The sequence below is a fragment of the Chiloscyllium plagiosum genome, unplaced genomic scaffold, assembly GCF_037043375.1.
Source record: "Chiloscyllium plagiosum isolate Xiang-an unplaced genomic scaffold, Cpla_swu_hap1 HiC_scaffold_48, whole genome shotgun sequence".
In the NCBI taxonomy this organism is placed as follows: Eukaryota; Metazoa; Chordata; class Chondrichthyes; order Orectolobiformes; family Hemiscylliidae; genus Chiloscyllium; species Chiloscyllium plagiosum.
Genome location: NW_028270186.1, coordinates 46580983 through 46596802, shown reverse-complemented (window position 1 = coordinate 46596802; position 15820 = coordinate 46580983). Strand labels below are relative to the sequence as shown.

At 46.9% G+C, this 15820-nt stretch overlaps 1 protein-coding gene across 2 annotated transcripts in view; it reads left to right on the top strand.

The window, feature by feature from the left end:
* Positions 1–15820, top strand: part of LOC148135905 (uncharacterized) — a 523182-nt gene that overhangs the window by 494900 nt on the left and 12462 nt on the right. Inside the window, exons 1-3 of one of the 2 annotated variants that reach the window (XR_015754828.1) lie at positions 2042–2146; positions 7493–7600; positions 10711–10819. The exons of the other annotated variant lie outside the window; for it this stretch is intronic. The gene's annotated coding sequence lies outside the window, so the exon portion shown is untranslated. Of the gene's footprint in view, positions 1–2041; positions 2147–7492; positions 7601–10710; positions 10820–15820 lie in introns of those variants that run through there. 2 annotated transcript variants of the gene reach the window in all.

Sequence of the window (15820 nt, the reverse complement as noted above, 5' to 3'; positions counted from 1 at the left end):
ACATTGATGACTGTATCGGCGCTACCTCGTGCTCCCACGAGGAGGTTGAACAGTTCATCCACTACACCAACACCTTCCACCCCGACCTCAAATTCACCTGGACAGTCTCGGACTTCTCCCTCCCCTTCCTAGACCTTTCTGTTTCTATCTCAGGCGACCGAATCAACACGGACATCTACTACAAACCTACCGACTCCCACAGCTACCTGGACTACACCTCCTCCCATCCTGCCCCCTGTAAAAACGCCATCCCATTCTCCCAATTCCTCCGTCTCCGCCGCATCTGCTCCCAGGAGGACCAGTTCAAAATACGTACAACACAGATGGCCTCCTTCTTCAAGGACCGCAATTTCCCCCCCCCGACGTGGTCGACGGTGCCCTCCACCGCATCTCCTCCACTTCCCGCTCCTCCGCCCTTGAGCCCCGCCCCTCCAACCGCCACCAGGACAGAACCCCACTGGTCCTCACCTACCACCCCACCAATCTCCATGTACAGCGCATCATCCGCCGTCACTTCCGCCACCTCCAAACAGACCCCAGCACCAAGGATATATTTCCCTCCCCTCCCCTATCAGCTTTCCGTAGAGACCACTCCCTCCGCGACTCCCTTGTCAGATCCACACCCCCCACCGACCCAACCACCACTCCCGGCACCTTCCCTTGCAACCGCAGGAGGTGCAACACTTGCGCCCACACCTCCCCCCTCACTTCTCTCCAAGGCCCCAAGGGAAACTTCCATATCCGCCACAGATTCACCTGCACCTCCACCCACATCATCTACTGCATCCGCTGCAGCCGGTGTGGCCTCCTCTATATTGGGGAGACAGGCCGCCTACTTGCGGAGCGATTCAGGGAGCACCTCTGGGCCACCCGGACGAACCAACCCAACCAACCTGTGGCACAGCATTTCAACTCCCCCTCCCACTCCACCGAGGATATGCAGGTCATTGGACTCATCCACCGCCAAACCACAACAACCCGACGGTCGGAGGAGGAGCGTCTTATCTTCCGACTGGGAACCCTCCAACCGCAGGGGATGAACTTGGACTTCACCAGTTTCTTCATCCCCCCTCCCCCCACCTTGTCTCAGCCGGATCCTTCCAGCCCGGCACCGCCTTCCTGACCTGCAGTCTTCTTCTTGACCTCTCCGCCTCCACCCTACTCCGACCTATCACCCTCACCTTGACCTCTTTCCACCTATCACATTTCCAACTCCCCTCCTCCAAGTCCCTCCTCCCTACCTTTTATCTTCTCCTGCTGAACACTCTCTGCTCATTCCTGAAGAAGGGCCTGTGCCCGAAACGTCGAATCTCCTGTTCCCTGGATGCTGCCTGACCTGCTGTGCTGTTCCAGCAATAAAGTTTCAACTTTGATCTCCAGCATCTGCAGACCTCACTTTCTTCCCGAAGGAAAGAAATAAACAGGGAAACGGGAGAAAATCTGTGTTGCTATGAGTGGAGAGGTTTTACAAACAAATTGTGCACGTCGGAAAACACAAATTTGAACGTCCCAGTCCCGTGTTTGCAGTAAATGGGGAATTGCCTCTGCGCGGCTGCAGGCCTGAGTGAGCGCCGCCATCTTTATTTGGGGCAACGATTCACTGGACACGTGTGCGACCTTTGTAGGGGGCAAGGTCCGGCCGGGCGCATGTGCAGCCTTTCTCCAGTATAGAGTCATTGTGATCATAGCAGCCCATACTGCTCTGATTCACCTCTGGGCTCCCTCATAACCACTTTGTCAATATCTGGCTTCCTCAGTCTCGAACCATGGGTGTATTTTTGGTCTGTTTACTATGTATTATTACTTTTATAGACCGTTTGTAAATGAGTTTTTCACTGCGGCCCAGCCCCTGACTATGTGCTGCTCTATTATCAGATTACTTTTTTCTTGAATATTTTTGACAGTCAACAATTCTTTTTTTTTCCAACAAGCAAGTGTATTTTCCTTCCATTTCTGACTATCAAATTCTGCACTATTTTCATTCCCTGTAATCCATTTTGCACTCCCTGAAACATCAACTGTGTTTCTCCTTGCATAGTTAACAAGGGATTAATGCCAAAGCCCTGTTGCTTGTAGAGAGTGTGATGTTTGACTTTCTTGTACAGCTGCAGTTTGAATGGTGAAGGTGCTCCTACAGTGTGGTTGGGTAAGTGGCATTATAGATTATTCATTCAGCAACAATGATGATTTGAAAATAATGTCCAAATCAACAACAGTTTGTATTTTTATTATCATGCTTATAATTTTACAAAAAAAACTATTGAGAACTTTAGACATAAGGCCAGAGGTGGAGATATTAGGTCAGGTGACCAAAAGCATTGCCAAAAAGCAGGTTTTGAGGGATGTCTTAAAGGTGGAAAGCAGACCTGTGAGGTTTTGGCTGCAAATTTCAGACCATGCTGCTTCAGCAACTGTAGAAACAGCCACACAGGTGAAGTAATGAATTAACAAATGGTTGGGAGTCTCAAAGAAAATGGGTTGTCGAGGTCTCAAAGTGTGTGTGGTGCATGGAGCTAGGGATTATCACAGCCAGGAATTAAATCAAGTGTGAGAATTTTAAATTGAGGGATATTGGCCAGGTGCTGGCAGGTGAGACTCGATTGGGTTGGAATATCTGGTCGGCATGGACGGGTTGGATTGAAGGGTCTGTTTCCATGCTGTACATCTCTGTGGCTCTATGTTGATTATGAATAGGAGCGTTTTGATGAATCAACAAGCAGAGATTTAGACTTTCCTGAGATTACAGGGAGGTTGAATTTGGGAAGCTGGCCCTGAGTGTGTTTGGAAAATGAAGTCAGGAGATAACACAAGGTGGATGAAAGTATATGAGCTGAGACAAGGGTGGAATCAGCTAGAAATAGTGGTCTTGGAGTGGGACTGAGTTATCACACTCACCTCACCTCTGGGATTCAGCTGGTTGCCAGATTGTGAATCAGGGCGGTAACACAATCGGGAGCTGAGTGGCCCTGGTGGTGCCTGAAATGAGTGTCACTCAGCTGACTGTTGCTGAGCAGCGGCTGCTTGGTAGCCCTGTTAATGACATCTTCCATCACTTTACTGCTGATCGAGGGTGGACTGATGGAGGGAAATTTCCTGGGTTGGATTGCCCTGTGCTTTTGTGTTGAACATCCCTGGGCAATGTTTCACATTGTCGGTAGATGCTTGGTGGGTGGCAAGTTCTGGAGCACAAGCCATCTGTATTATTGCCAGAATATTGGCAGGGCCCGTAGCCTTTGCACTACTTAACCATTTCTTGATGTTATTCAAACTCAACTGAACTGGCTTAAAACTCACATCTGTGATGTTGGAAACCACTGGAGAAGGCTGAGATGGATCATCCCACTTTGCACTTTTGGCTGCAGATTGCTGCAAATGCTGTCATCTTATCTGGTGCATGGATGTGTGAGGCCCCTCCATCAGTAAAGGTGGGGATATCTGTGATCCTTCCTCCAGTGAGTTGTTTAATTGTCCATCACCGGTCACAACTGGGTGTGGCAGAACTGCAGTGCTCCGATCTGTTCCATTGGATGTTGGATCACTTAGCTCTGTTGCTTGCTACTGATGCTGTTTGATGTGCAGGTAGTTCTGTTTAATAGCTTCACCAGGTTGGCACTTCATTTTTAAGTCTGCCTCGTGCTGCTCATGGCATGCCCTCCTTTACTGTCCATTGTGGTGGGAGAGAGCAGGATTTACAAACCCATGAGATTACAGATTGTGCTGGAGTACAGTTCTGCTGCTGTTGATGTCCCACAGTTTCTCATAGATACCCAGTTTGAGATGCTACATCTCTTCAAAGTCTGTCCCATTTAGAACGGTGATAGTGTCACTCAACACAAGGGAGGTTTTTCTCAAATTTAAGGCAACACTTTGTCTCCAAAAGGAATGTGTGATGGTCGCGTGTACTGATACTGTCATAGACATATGTATCTGCCGCTAGTCAATTCATAACAATGAGATCAAGTATGTTTTTCCCCCTTGTTGGTTCCCTCACCACCCGCTGCAGACTCAGTTGAGCAGCTATGTCCTTTAGGACCTGACCAGCTCAGTCTGTAATTCTGTTGCAGAGCTAGTCTCGATTGTGGACATTGAAATCCTGTACCCAGAGTACGTTTGACACCATTTTATTGCCTCAGTGTTTCCTCCAAATGTTGTTCAACATGAAGGAGAAGTGATTCATCCTCCAAGGGAGGACGGGACGTGGTAATCAGCAGGAGCCATGAGACTTCCTGGTCTCCGGAGCCAATGCTGAGTACTCCAAGGGCAAATCCTCCCTGTCTGTGCCACCACATCTGCCTGTCTGTCCTGCTGCTGGGACAGGACATATCCAGAGATTTCAGGAGAAAGTGAAGACTGCAGATGCTGGAGATCAGAGTCAAGAGTCTGGTGCTGGAAAAGCACAGCAGATCAGGCTGATGAAGGGCTTAGGCTCGAAACATCGATTCTCCTTCTCCTCGGATGCTGCCTGACCTGTTGTGCTTTTCCATCACCACAATCTCAATATCTTGGGATGGTGATGGTGGTGTCTGGTCATTGTTTGTAAGGGATGATTTCATGAGTATGACTATGTCAGGCAGTTCCTTGATTGGTCTGTGAGACAGCTCTGCACATTTTGGCACCAAAATCCAGATGTTAGTCTGGAGGACGTTGCACCATCGAGAGGGCTGATTCTGTGGTTGTATTTTCTGGTGCCTTGTTAGATGCCGAGTGGTCCATCCAGTTTCATTCCTTTATTGAAACTTTGCAGTGATTATTTCAGTGAGTAGCTTGCTGGGACACTGTCAGGTTGGCAGGATGTTTTTCACCATTGACAATGGTTCCATGGAGATCAGAAGATTCCTAATTCTAGTTATTTTTTCTTGAATTCAGATTCCACCATCTGCCAAGATGGGATTCGAACCAGGACTTCAGTCGTTTGTTTTAATATTTTGGATAAAAGTTAAATACATTTGGTTTGTTCACTCGCTTTAAATATCACTTACCCAGGTTTTGTTTCTTTGTAAACACTGTCCATCCTCCTGTCTCCTCCACTCTCCCCTCCAACAACAAGAGTTTGGAGTACATAGAGTTTCTTTGTCACTAAGACTGAGATAATCCGATCTGCTGCTTCCCTCCCTCCCACTAGCCCACTGAGTCAAACTGCCTCACGGGGTGTTACCAGTTTTTGTCCAAACCTACATCTTTCTCCAATCTCATCTCACGTCAAGCCTTATCAGAGCTCATCTTTACCCTTTACCCTAATCTCACTAAACCATAGACTTTCCAACTCTCTTTTCTCCTCCTCCACATCAGTCCCCCTCACCGATTCACAGACATTGTTTCTTGTTCTATCTTTTCTGGATATGGTCCTTCTCTCCCATTCTGTGAAAAACTGACATTTGACCTCACGGTTGTTGGAAAATCCTGCTCCATCTCCCCTCTCCCTTTCCTTTCTGAATTCCTTGCATTTGGTGTCCCTCGTGGATCTATCCTTGGCCCCTCCTGTATCTCACCTACATACTGCCAGGAGGTGACATTGTGCAAAAGTACCATGTTAGGTTTCACATGTACACTGACGATGCCCAGCTCTCCCTCCCCATCATCCCTCTCCATTACTCCACTGTTACTCAGTTATCAAACTGCTTACCACGCTCCCACTACTCGATTAGGTGCAGTTTCCTCCAATAAAACATTGTAATGGTTAAACCCGTTGCCTAACAAATTCCTTTCCCTAACTGCTGAGCCTCTCCCTCTCACTGGGAACTATGCAGCAGAACTAGACTCATCACAATACTGCTGTTATATCTGACACGAAGCTGACCTTCTGATTAGACATCTACACAATCCCAAACATCAGGAATTCCAATCTCTAAACCGTTGCTTATCTCCTCTTCACCCTTGCTCCATTGCTACTGAAACCCCTTACCCGTGTCTGTGTTGCCTTAAACTTGACGAACCCAAAGCAGAACCCTTGATTCTGTGACTGGCTCAGAATCTGGTTTCAGACCCCCCCCCCCCCCCCTCAGTATTTACCCCCAGACACATCAGTATTTATTCGGTCAAACCACTTAAGAATCTGGTGGTGCAGTCTGATTGTAGCTGGTGGAAATGACAGGAGATGATGTGTTGTATCAGGGTGGAAGGAAAGGACTTGGTGGAGGGGGGGTTCTCTCCTTGTTGCAGTTGGAGATGTGGGTTTCAAAGGCAGAGGTGCAGAAAGTGGAGGAGATACATTGGATGGTATTGACCACATGGGAGGGGAAATTGCAGTCCTCGAAATATGGGGCCATTTGGTATGTTCTGGCTTCACTGGGACACAGCAGTAAGCATGAGATAGAGATGTTGGCCAGGGAACAGGCTCGTGTGTTTAAAGTGGCAGGCAGCTGGAAGCTCGGGGTCTGTTTTTGCAGCAGAACGTAGATCATCAGTTGTCATTTCGGCCACCTCCACTGAGATGCTGCCAGACACAGGTTCCTGTCCCCTCCATTAACAGCTATGCACCCTCCCAGCTTGATCGTAATCCACTCATTTTTCTTTCCAAATGTTCCAGTCTCTCTTTGGGTTCTGTCCCTCCCTGTTATTTACACTTTAACACCTATCTCCTGCAATACAAAGATATGCAGGTTAGTTGAATTGGCCAAGCTCAATTTCCCATAATATTCAGGGATGTGTAGGTTAGGTGCATTAGTTAGGAGAAATATACTGTAGTAGGGTAGGGGAATGGGTCTGGGTCGAATACCCTTCGGAGGGACGCTGTGTACATTTTGGGTCGAATACCTGTTTCCATGCTGTCAAGATCCTAATTTTCCCAGCTCCCATCGGATCCGAGGAAGGGCCACTGGACATATTTCTGTTCCCAGATGCTGCCAGACCTGCTGAGCTTTCCCAGCACCTTCTGCTTGTTGTTCCTGATTGACACCATCCATACACCTTCTGGGTGTGATTCAGGCAGGGGGAGGATACCACCACTGACCTCACAATGGGGTCCAGCTGATTGATGGCAGCTTCGGACCAATAGGAAAAGGTGGTGGGACTGGTGGACCAAGTGGAACCAGCTGGTCATCCAAACAATGGGAGTGAACGAGGGGCGTGGCCAGTGGGATGACACGTCACCAGTAACCCAGCCAATGCAGTGCCACGTGACTCGGCCGTTGGTGAATGTGGGAGACACAAACAGGAAAGGGGAGAGTGGCCTCAGAGACAGGGAGATAATGAGTCACTTTAGACTGGGAAGTTTTAATTACACTCTGTGTGGTTCGTAAATCTGAATTAGAAACTCTTAATCCTGCGTTTGCAGCAGATGGGAAAATGGCTGTGGCCCTCAGGCGGTGAAAGGTTCTGGGATATGGCCGCCATTTTTATTGGGGGTAAGGTACAGTGAGGCGCATGTGCATGTCCCCTTCCTATGATGGGTGGGGGGAGGCATTTACACATCAAGCACATACCAAGAAAAAAGTATGTCTTTATATTCTTCCTGTACTGACTGTGAGTCTTGTTTTGTGAATTCATTTCATAGGATATTAAATCAGAATAATTGAGGCTGGGATCTCAAAAGCAAGTTTTTACAGTCAATGGAGTCATCGGGATCTGAATATCATTGGCATTTAACTGTGGAAGGAGAAAGGTTTGTCTGTTCTGTTTGTGGGAAGATATCTCCAATATTTTTGTTAAGCAGAAAGATGTATAAATTCGTGGTTGGATCACCCTTTGGGTGTGTGCTCTGTTCTGGGCCCTGCAGCTGAGGAAGGAGATATTGGCCCGCGAGGGAGCACAGATTTATCCAAATTACACCTCGTCTCTTTGGAAGAACTCTCAGATTTAGACCCAACCACCCACTTCATGATGCTAACCTGTAAACTTCATGTTTTCAATTACCTGCAAACTTCCCATTAAAAATCCTTTTGGACTCAAATTCCAGTACCTTTTCAGGTGGAATGTTCCAGCTTCTGTAAAACTGTCTGTTCATTCAGAAACTGCTGACGTCCATGTTGACTCTGGGGTTACAAAGGGCTGAATTGAAAGATGAGGTGCTGTTCCTGAGCTCGCATTGAGATGCATTGGAACAGTACAGGAGGCTGAGGGCAATGTCAGTGTGAGCAGACATTGAAAATGACAAGGCTGTACTGAGAGTGCTGCTTGGCTGAATGAGAGTGTTCTGGAGTTGGGTGTAAACAGAGTGAGGTGAGACAGGGAGAAGGTGAAGCTGAAACTCAGTTTTAGTTCAGGCCCTTCAGATATTCACATGGTCCCAATGTGAACAGCCAGTTTTTAAGTGATACCTGCGGAATATTTGTTAACAGTTTGTAAAGTATTTTTCCTGAGGGCAGTTGAGTTAACCACATTGCTGTGGGTCTGGAGTCACATGTTGGCCAGACCAGGTGAGGATGACCGTTTCCTTCCCTACAGGACATTAGTGAACCAGATGGGTTTCTAACACTTGACAATAGTTTCATGGTCATCATTCGCCTTTTCATTCTAGATTGTATTGAATTCCGATGCCACCATCAGCCATGTTGGGATTCTATCCCTAATCCTCGGAACATTGCACATGTCACTCAACTGGCAGGAATACCATTAAGCCATTGCCTCCCTTTTAGCAATGTTTAAAAGAAAGTTCCATCATTCTAGGTGTACAATGTGAGATAAAATACTGCAACGTCCATGTGTCAGCCTCTCCGAAAGGTCAATCAACAGAAATTTGTTTGGGGCCAAATATTTCACTTTTTTGGGGGGGTGGGTTTATTAAACAAAAATGAATCCAAATAAAAATCTTATGCCACGGACATGTAATTTCTGAAGCCGGAGGGGGATTACAGAGACAGGGAGAGATGTGGGGCCAGAGGGGGATTGTTGTCCAAACATCACTGTGGTGTACATGGACTGCAGCATTTCAGGGAGGCGGTTAACCACCACTTTCTCCAAGACAAGTAAAGGTGGCCAAGAAATACTGGTCTGGGCAGCAAAGGCAACCCCCAGTGAGTAAAACCAAGCAGTGACCTCTCTGAGCTGACTTGCTGTGAAGTTAAAAACCTCTCTGGAAATGGAGTGGGCAGAGAAGAGAAACAGAGACATTTCACAGCTGCCCTCAGAGAGACCTCACCCTTGGAAGTACTCCGAGCTGGGGATCAGATCAGTGAGTTTCAGTCTCTTCAAATGTCAATCTTAGCCGGTTTTTTATTTATTCAATCTACAATCGTGAGTAAGGTGAGGATTTCTTTTTAATGTCTTAGGGTCTCTTGATTAAATGTTTAAGATATGAAACATAAGCATTGTTATTCTCGGGCAGTATTTTTCGAGCAGTAAGACTGTGTCTCTGTTTTGGTCTGTAGATTGTTAAGGCGGAGAGATGGCCTGTTGTAGAGTGGCGTGCTGTTCCTGTCGGATGTGGAGATTAGGGAGAATTTCAATGATCCTGATGATTATGTCTGTAGCAAGTGTGATTGCAAATCCTTTTGGATCGCATGGATTGGTGGAGGAGTGATTAAAGGCAGTGAGGAATTGACAGGAGCCGGGGTGTGTGATAGGTGGCAGTCTCAGGAATGCAGGATACTGCAGATACGGTCAGGTAGATGGGTTACCGCCGGGAAAGCTAGGGGGGGGGGGGGATAGGTCGGTACTGCAGGAGTCTCCTGTGGCTATCCCCATCTCAGGCAAGTATATTGTTTTGGAAAATGTAGGTGGTCATAGACTTTCAGGGGAATGTAGCACTGACAATCAAGTTACTGGTACTGAGACTGGCTTTTAACATAATATGAGGTATATCCAGTTCCACAAGATCGATGGTGATAGGGGACTCTCTAGTCAGGGGCACAGTCTGCTGTTTCTGCAGCTGACAGTGAGACATCAGAATGGGGTGGTGCTGCCCTGGTGCCAGTGTCAAGGATGTCTCTGAGGGAGCAGAGTATTTTCAAAAGGGAAAATAACCAGTGGGAGGTCATTGTATATTGGTACCAATGGTATAGGAAGGGGAAAGCATGGGGTCCTGACGAACAGGGAGATTTGCTAGTGCCACTCGGGAGGCATTAAACCAGTGAGGGAGTCGGGGTAATCCTAAAGAGATAGTGAGAAAAGAGGTGAGTCTGAGGCTGGTACTGTTCACCAGTCAGACTGTCAAGGCAGGCAAGAACAAGCCACAGAATGAGGTGCGACGGACCAGTTGCACTGCATTTATTTCAGTGCAAGAGGCCTTACAGGTCAGGGAGGTGGGCTCAGGGTATGGTTTTGAACATGGCACTGGGATATTACAGCAATTACAGAGGCTTCACTCAGGGATGGATAGGACTAGCAGTTTCATGTTCCAGGGAATAGATGCTCTCGCAAGGATAGAAGGGGGCAACAGAGCAGGGGGAGAGGTGTTTTTGATTAGGGATAACATTATGGCTGGGCTTTGGGAGGATATTCCTGGGAGTACATCCAGGCAAGTTATTTGGTTGGTACTGAGAAATAACAAAGGGATGACCATCTTATTGGGACTGTATTATAGACTCTCTCCCAATAGTCAGCGGGGAATTGAGACACAATTTTACCAGGAAACCTCAGTTATCTGTAAGAATAATATGGATGCAATGATAAGGGGTTTTAACTTTACCAACATAGCCTCGGAGTGCTGTAGTGTTAAGGGCTTGGATGGAAAGGTATTTGTTCAGTGTGTACGAGAACATTTCAGAATCAGTTTGTAGGATGTACCTACGAGAGAAGGAACAAAACCTGACCTGTTTCTTTATTCATTCACAGGATAAGGCTGTCACTGGCTCGGCCAGCATTTATTGCTGCGTTTACCCAGAGGGCAATTAAGAGTCAACCACGTTGCTATAGGTCTGGAGTCCCATGCAGACCAGACCAGGTAAGGATGGCATTTTCCTTCCCTAAAGGTCATTAGTGAACCAGATGGGTTTTCCAACAATTGACAGTGGAATCCTTGTTGTCACTAGATTATTTTTTCCAGATATTTATTGAATTCACGTTCCAAAATCTGCCGTGATGGGATTCAAACACGGGTCCCCAGAACCTTATCTGGGTCTCTGGATTAACTGTCTAGCGATAATTTCATTCCGTCATCACTGCCTCTTAGGAAATGAGGCAAGGTGAGTGACTGAGGTATCAGTGGGGCAGCGCATTAGCCCCAAAGATCCCACAGTATTGTGGCTCAGTGGTTAGCACTGCTTCCTCAGCACCAGGGACCTGGGTTTGATTCCAGCCTTGGGAAACTGTCTTTGTTGGAGTTGGCACATTCTCCGCAGTGCTGAAAATGTGTTGCTGGAAAAGCGCAGCAGGTCAGGCAGCATCCAAGGAACAGGAGAATTGACGTTTCTGGCATAAGCCCTTCTTCCCATAGTGTCTAGATGCAGTATATGAGGTTTTGAGATGTGCAGGCAAATCTCTGCCTGATGTGAAAAGATCCTTTTGGGAACTTGGACAGATGTCAGAGGGAGGTGTGGCCGCATGCTTTACATCTCCCATGGCGGCAAGGGAGGGTCAAGGATGTGGAGCGTGGGTTGGTGGGAGGATGTGGACCGAACAAGGAAGGCGCAGCGGGAATGGTCTCTGCGGAACGCAGATAAAGGTGGGGAGGGAAATATGTCTCTGGTGGTGGGGTCTGACTTTAGGTAGCAGAAATGACAGAGGTTAATGTGCTGTATCTGGAGATTAGTGGGGTGGAAGGTGAAGACCGCAGGGTTATATTCTTTATTGTGGCTGGAGGGGTGGGGTAAAGGCGGAGGTGCGGGAAGTGGAGGGTATGTGTTGATCAAGTCAGAGGAAATTTACGGTCCGTGAAGTAGGCCTTTCTGGGACGTCCTGAAATAGAATCCAAAGAGATTAAACAAATATATCACAGACAAAAGATTAGCTGGACCAGAGAATAGGACCCCTTAAAGGTCAACAAAGCTGTCTATGGAACCACAGGGAGTGCGAAAGATATGCAAATATTTCACGTCATTTTTACTGGAGAAGTATATGGAAGCTCGAGAGTTTGGAGAAATAAACAGTGATAACTTGAAAAGTGTCCATGTTACAGAGGAAGTGGTACTGGATGTCTAAAATCGCATCAAGGTGGATAAAGCCCGGGAAAATGATCAGGTATATTCTGGAACTTTCTGGAAATCTAGTGAAGTGATTGTTGGGCCTCTCCTGAGGTAAAAGTGAGGTCTGCAGATGCTGGAGATCAGAGCTGAAAATGTTTTGCTGGAAAAGCGCAGCAGGTCAGGCAGTATCCAGGGAACAGGAGAATCAACGTTGATTCTCCTGTTCCCTGGATGCTGCCTGACCTGCTGCGCTTTTCCAGCAACACATTTTCAGCTCTCCTGAGGTATTTGTATCGTAGATAGCGACAGGTGAGGTGCCATTATTTTAAAAAAGGTGGTAAGGAGAGGCCATGGAACAAGAGAACAGTGAGCCTGAAGTCAGTGGCAGGCAAGTTGTTGGAAGGGATTCTGAGGGACAGGATATCCATCTATTAGGAAAGGTAAGGAATGACAGGGAGAGTCAATGTGGCTTTGTACATGCACAATTGTGTCTCACTAACTTGACTGAATGTTTTGAAGTGACAAAGAAAATTGATGAAGCCAGGCGGTGAATGTTGTTTATATGGACATTCAACAAGGTTCCACAAAGCAGACTGGTTAGCAGGGTTAGATAACACGGAATGCAGGGAGAGCAAGCCATTACCAAACTGTCTTGAAGGTAGGAGACAGAGGATGATGATGGAGGGTTGCTTTGCGGACTGGAGGCCTGTGAGGAGCAAATGTGCTGCAAGGATGGATATTGGGCCCTTAAATAAATGACTTGGATGTGACTATATAAGGTATGGTCAGTAGGTTTACAGAAGACACCAAAATTGGAGGTGTCGTGGACAGTGAAGAAGGTTAGTTCAGAATACAAGAGGATCTTGATCAGATAGGCCACTGGGGCGAGGAATGGCAGACGGAGTTCAATTTAGATAAATGTGAGCTGTTGTATTTTGGAAAGGCAAATCAGGGCAGGACTTATACACTTAATGGCAAAGTCCTGGGGAACATTGCTGAACAAAGAGACCTTGGAGTGCAGGTTCATAGTTCCTTGAAAGTAGAGTCACAGGTAGGCGGGGTAGTGAATGCAGCATTTGGTACCCCCCCCCCCCCCCCCAGTTATTGGTCAATGCATTGAATGCAGCTGTTGTGACGTCATATTGTGGCTGGACAGGGCACTGATTAAAGCCCGTCTGGAATTCTGCTTTCAGTTCCAATCTCCCCGTTCTTGGAATAATGTTGAGAAACTTGAAAGGGTTCAGAAAATATTTGCAAGGATTTTGCCAGGGTTGGACGGTTTGAGCTATTGGAAAAGGCTTAATAGACTGGGACTATTTTCCCTGGAGAGTTGGAGGCTGAGAGGTGATCTTATAAAATCATGAAGGGCATGGATAAGGTGAGCAGTCAGGGACTTTTTCCCAAGTTCGGTGGGTCCAGAACTAGATGGTACAGGCTTAAGGTGAGAGGGAAAAGATTAAAAAGGGATCTAAGGGGCATCTTATTCATGTTGAGGGCATTGCAAGTATGGAATGAACTGACAGAGGAAGGGGTGGAGGCTAGTACAATTGCAGTATTTAAAAGGCATTTGATTGTGTATATGAAGAGGAAGGTTTTAGAGGGATAAGGGTGAACCGCTGGCAAATGGGACTCCATTAACACTCTCCGTTATTGGTCAATGCATTGAATACAGAAGCTGGGACGTCATACTGTGGCTGGACAGGACGTTGATAAAGCCACTTCTGGAATTCTGTTTTCAGTTTGAATTTCCCCGTTCTGGGAAGGATGTTGTGAAACCTGAAAAGGTTTGGACAAGATTTACAAAAACATTGCCAGGATTGGAGGATTTGGCCTACAGGGAGAGGCTGAATAGGCTGGGGCTATTTTAACTGGAGAGTCAAAGACTGAGAGGTGACTTCATGGAGATTTATAAAATCACGAGGGGTGTGAATAAGGTGAGCAGCTGGCGTCCTTTTCCCTCAGGTTAGGTGCGTCTAAAACGAGAGCACATGGGCTGAAGTTGAGAGGGCAAAGATTTAAAAGGGATATAAGTGGCAACGTTTTCAAGCTGAGTGTGGTGTGTGTATGGGAGGAGCTACCAGATGAAGTAGTGGAGGCTGACAAAATCACAACATTTAAAAGGCTTCCAATTGGGTACATGAATAAGAAGGGTTTCGATGGATACAGGCCAATAGATGGTAAATGGGAATCCATTAGTTTAGGATTCCTTGTTGGCACGGACGAATTGGACCGAAGGTCTGTTTCTTTGATCTTAATAAATTAAGGTGCATTCCTCTATTTTGTGGAGAGCTAGCTGAAGCACAGATAATTATCCTTGGAGCTGAGAAGGTGAAGCAGTGATTTCGATCTGGTGCAGATTTGGTTCCAAGGTCTTGAATTTGCAGAGAGAGAGAGGAATTGTTAACACTGTCACAATTTTTAGTAACTACTTTCAAGTAATTGGCAAATAATACAAGGTGAAAATGTGAACACTATTTTACTCAGAAAGTTCTGAGCATCTGGAACAGTCTGAACGACACAGATTCAGCAGGTATTCTGAAACAGACTTGGAATTTACTTTTTAAGGAAAGATTTGGGGGGCTGTGGGCACATGGGAGGGGACTTGGGACAGACTTGCAGCATCTCTAGAGGGAGAGAGTACAGCCTCAATGGGCTGAATAGCCCCCAGGCCCTGTGCTCTGTGATACTGCCCCATTCACTGTGAATGATGAAGCTCATCCCAGGGCAGAGAGAGAGATTAGCCCTCCACTCTCATCACAATGGGGCCCGGCTGATTGACGGCAGCTCTAGACTAATGGGAGGAGAGTCTGTGTGGTCCTGCAGCCAATGGGATTGAATGGGGGTGTGGCCAGCAAGACAACACCTGTCCATGAGCTGTGCAAGTGCAGTGTCACTGTTTGGGGTTGGGAGAGACAGCAGAGACTGGGACAGAGGCTGTTGGACCTAAATTACAAACTCCCGGTAAATTAAAACCAAAAGAACTGCAGAAGATGTAAATCAGAAACAACAACCGGGAGGTTCTGGAAATGCTCAGCAGGTCTGGCAGCATCTGTGAAGAGAAATCAGAGTTAAAGTTTAAGATCCGATGTCCCTTCCACAGAACAGTTGTTACTGAGAATAAAAGTAAGTTTATGTTCAGAAGATAGTGTGGGAGAAGGATAAAAGGAGTAAAGGATAGGTGGGGATAGAGTGAGAGGAACAGTTGGATAAAGGACAACCATCTGGCTGGGGGAGGGTGACTAGCTGTTGATGGAGACAGTTCGTGGCTAACCATAGGTAGTGTGTAATGGCAGGCTGTGAGAACAAGGCCTGGTGTGTGGGGTAGGGGGCTACGACATGAGGTTGTTAACCTATGGTTAGCCACTGTCTCCATTGTAAGCTGTTGCCCACCTATATCACTCCACGATTGGAGCTGCCGAGGACACAAACCTTTGGAATATCCTCCCGAACCCCCTCTGTCCGCCTTAAGGATGTATCTAAAAATCGTTCTCTTTAATCAACGTTTCCATCATTTGTGATGCATTTTTGGAGATTTGTCAGTGTGAAAGGCTCCATACAATGCAGGTAGTTGTTGTTATTGTCTGACATCAGGAGAAATAGGGATGAGCCCTCTCTCTCTCATACCTAATGAACAGCAGCAAAAGCAGGAATCACTGAGCATGCTCAAGCCCACAATGGGCCTCGAATTATTGATGTCAGCGCACGACCAATAAGAGTGGGGGAACGGGGGCTAGAGGTGCTAGTTGGTCCTTCAACCAATCGGAGTGAATGAGGGGCGGGACAATACTCAACCACATGATAAACTTCACTGACAGCACAGT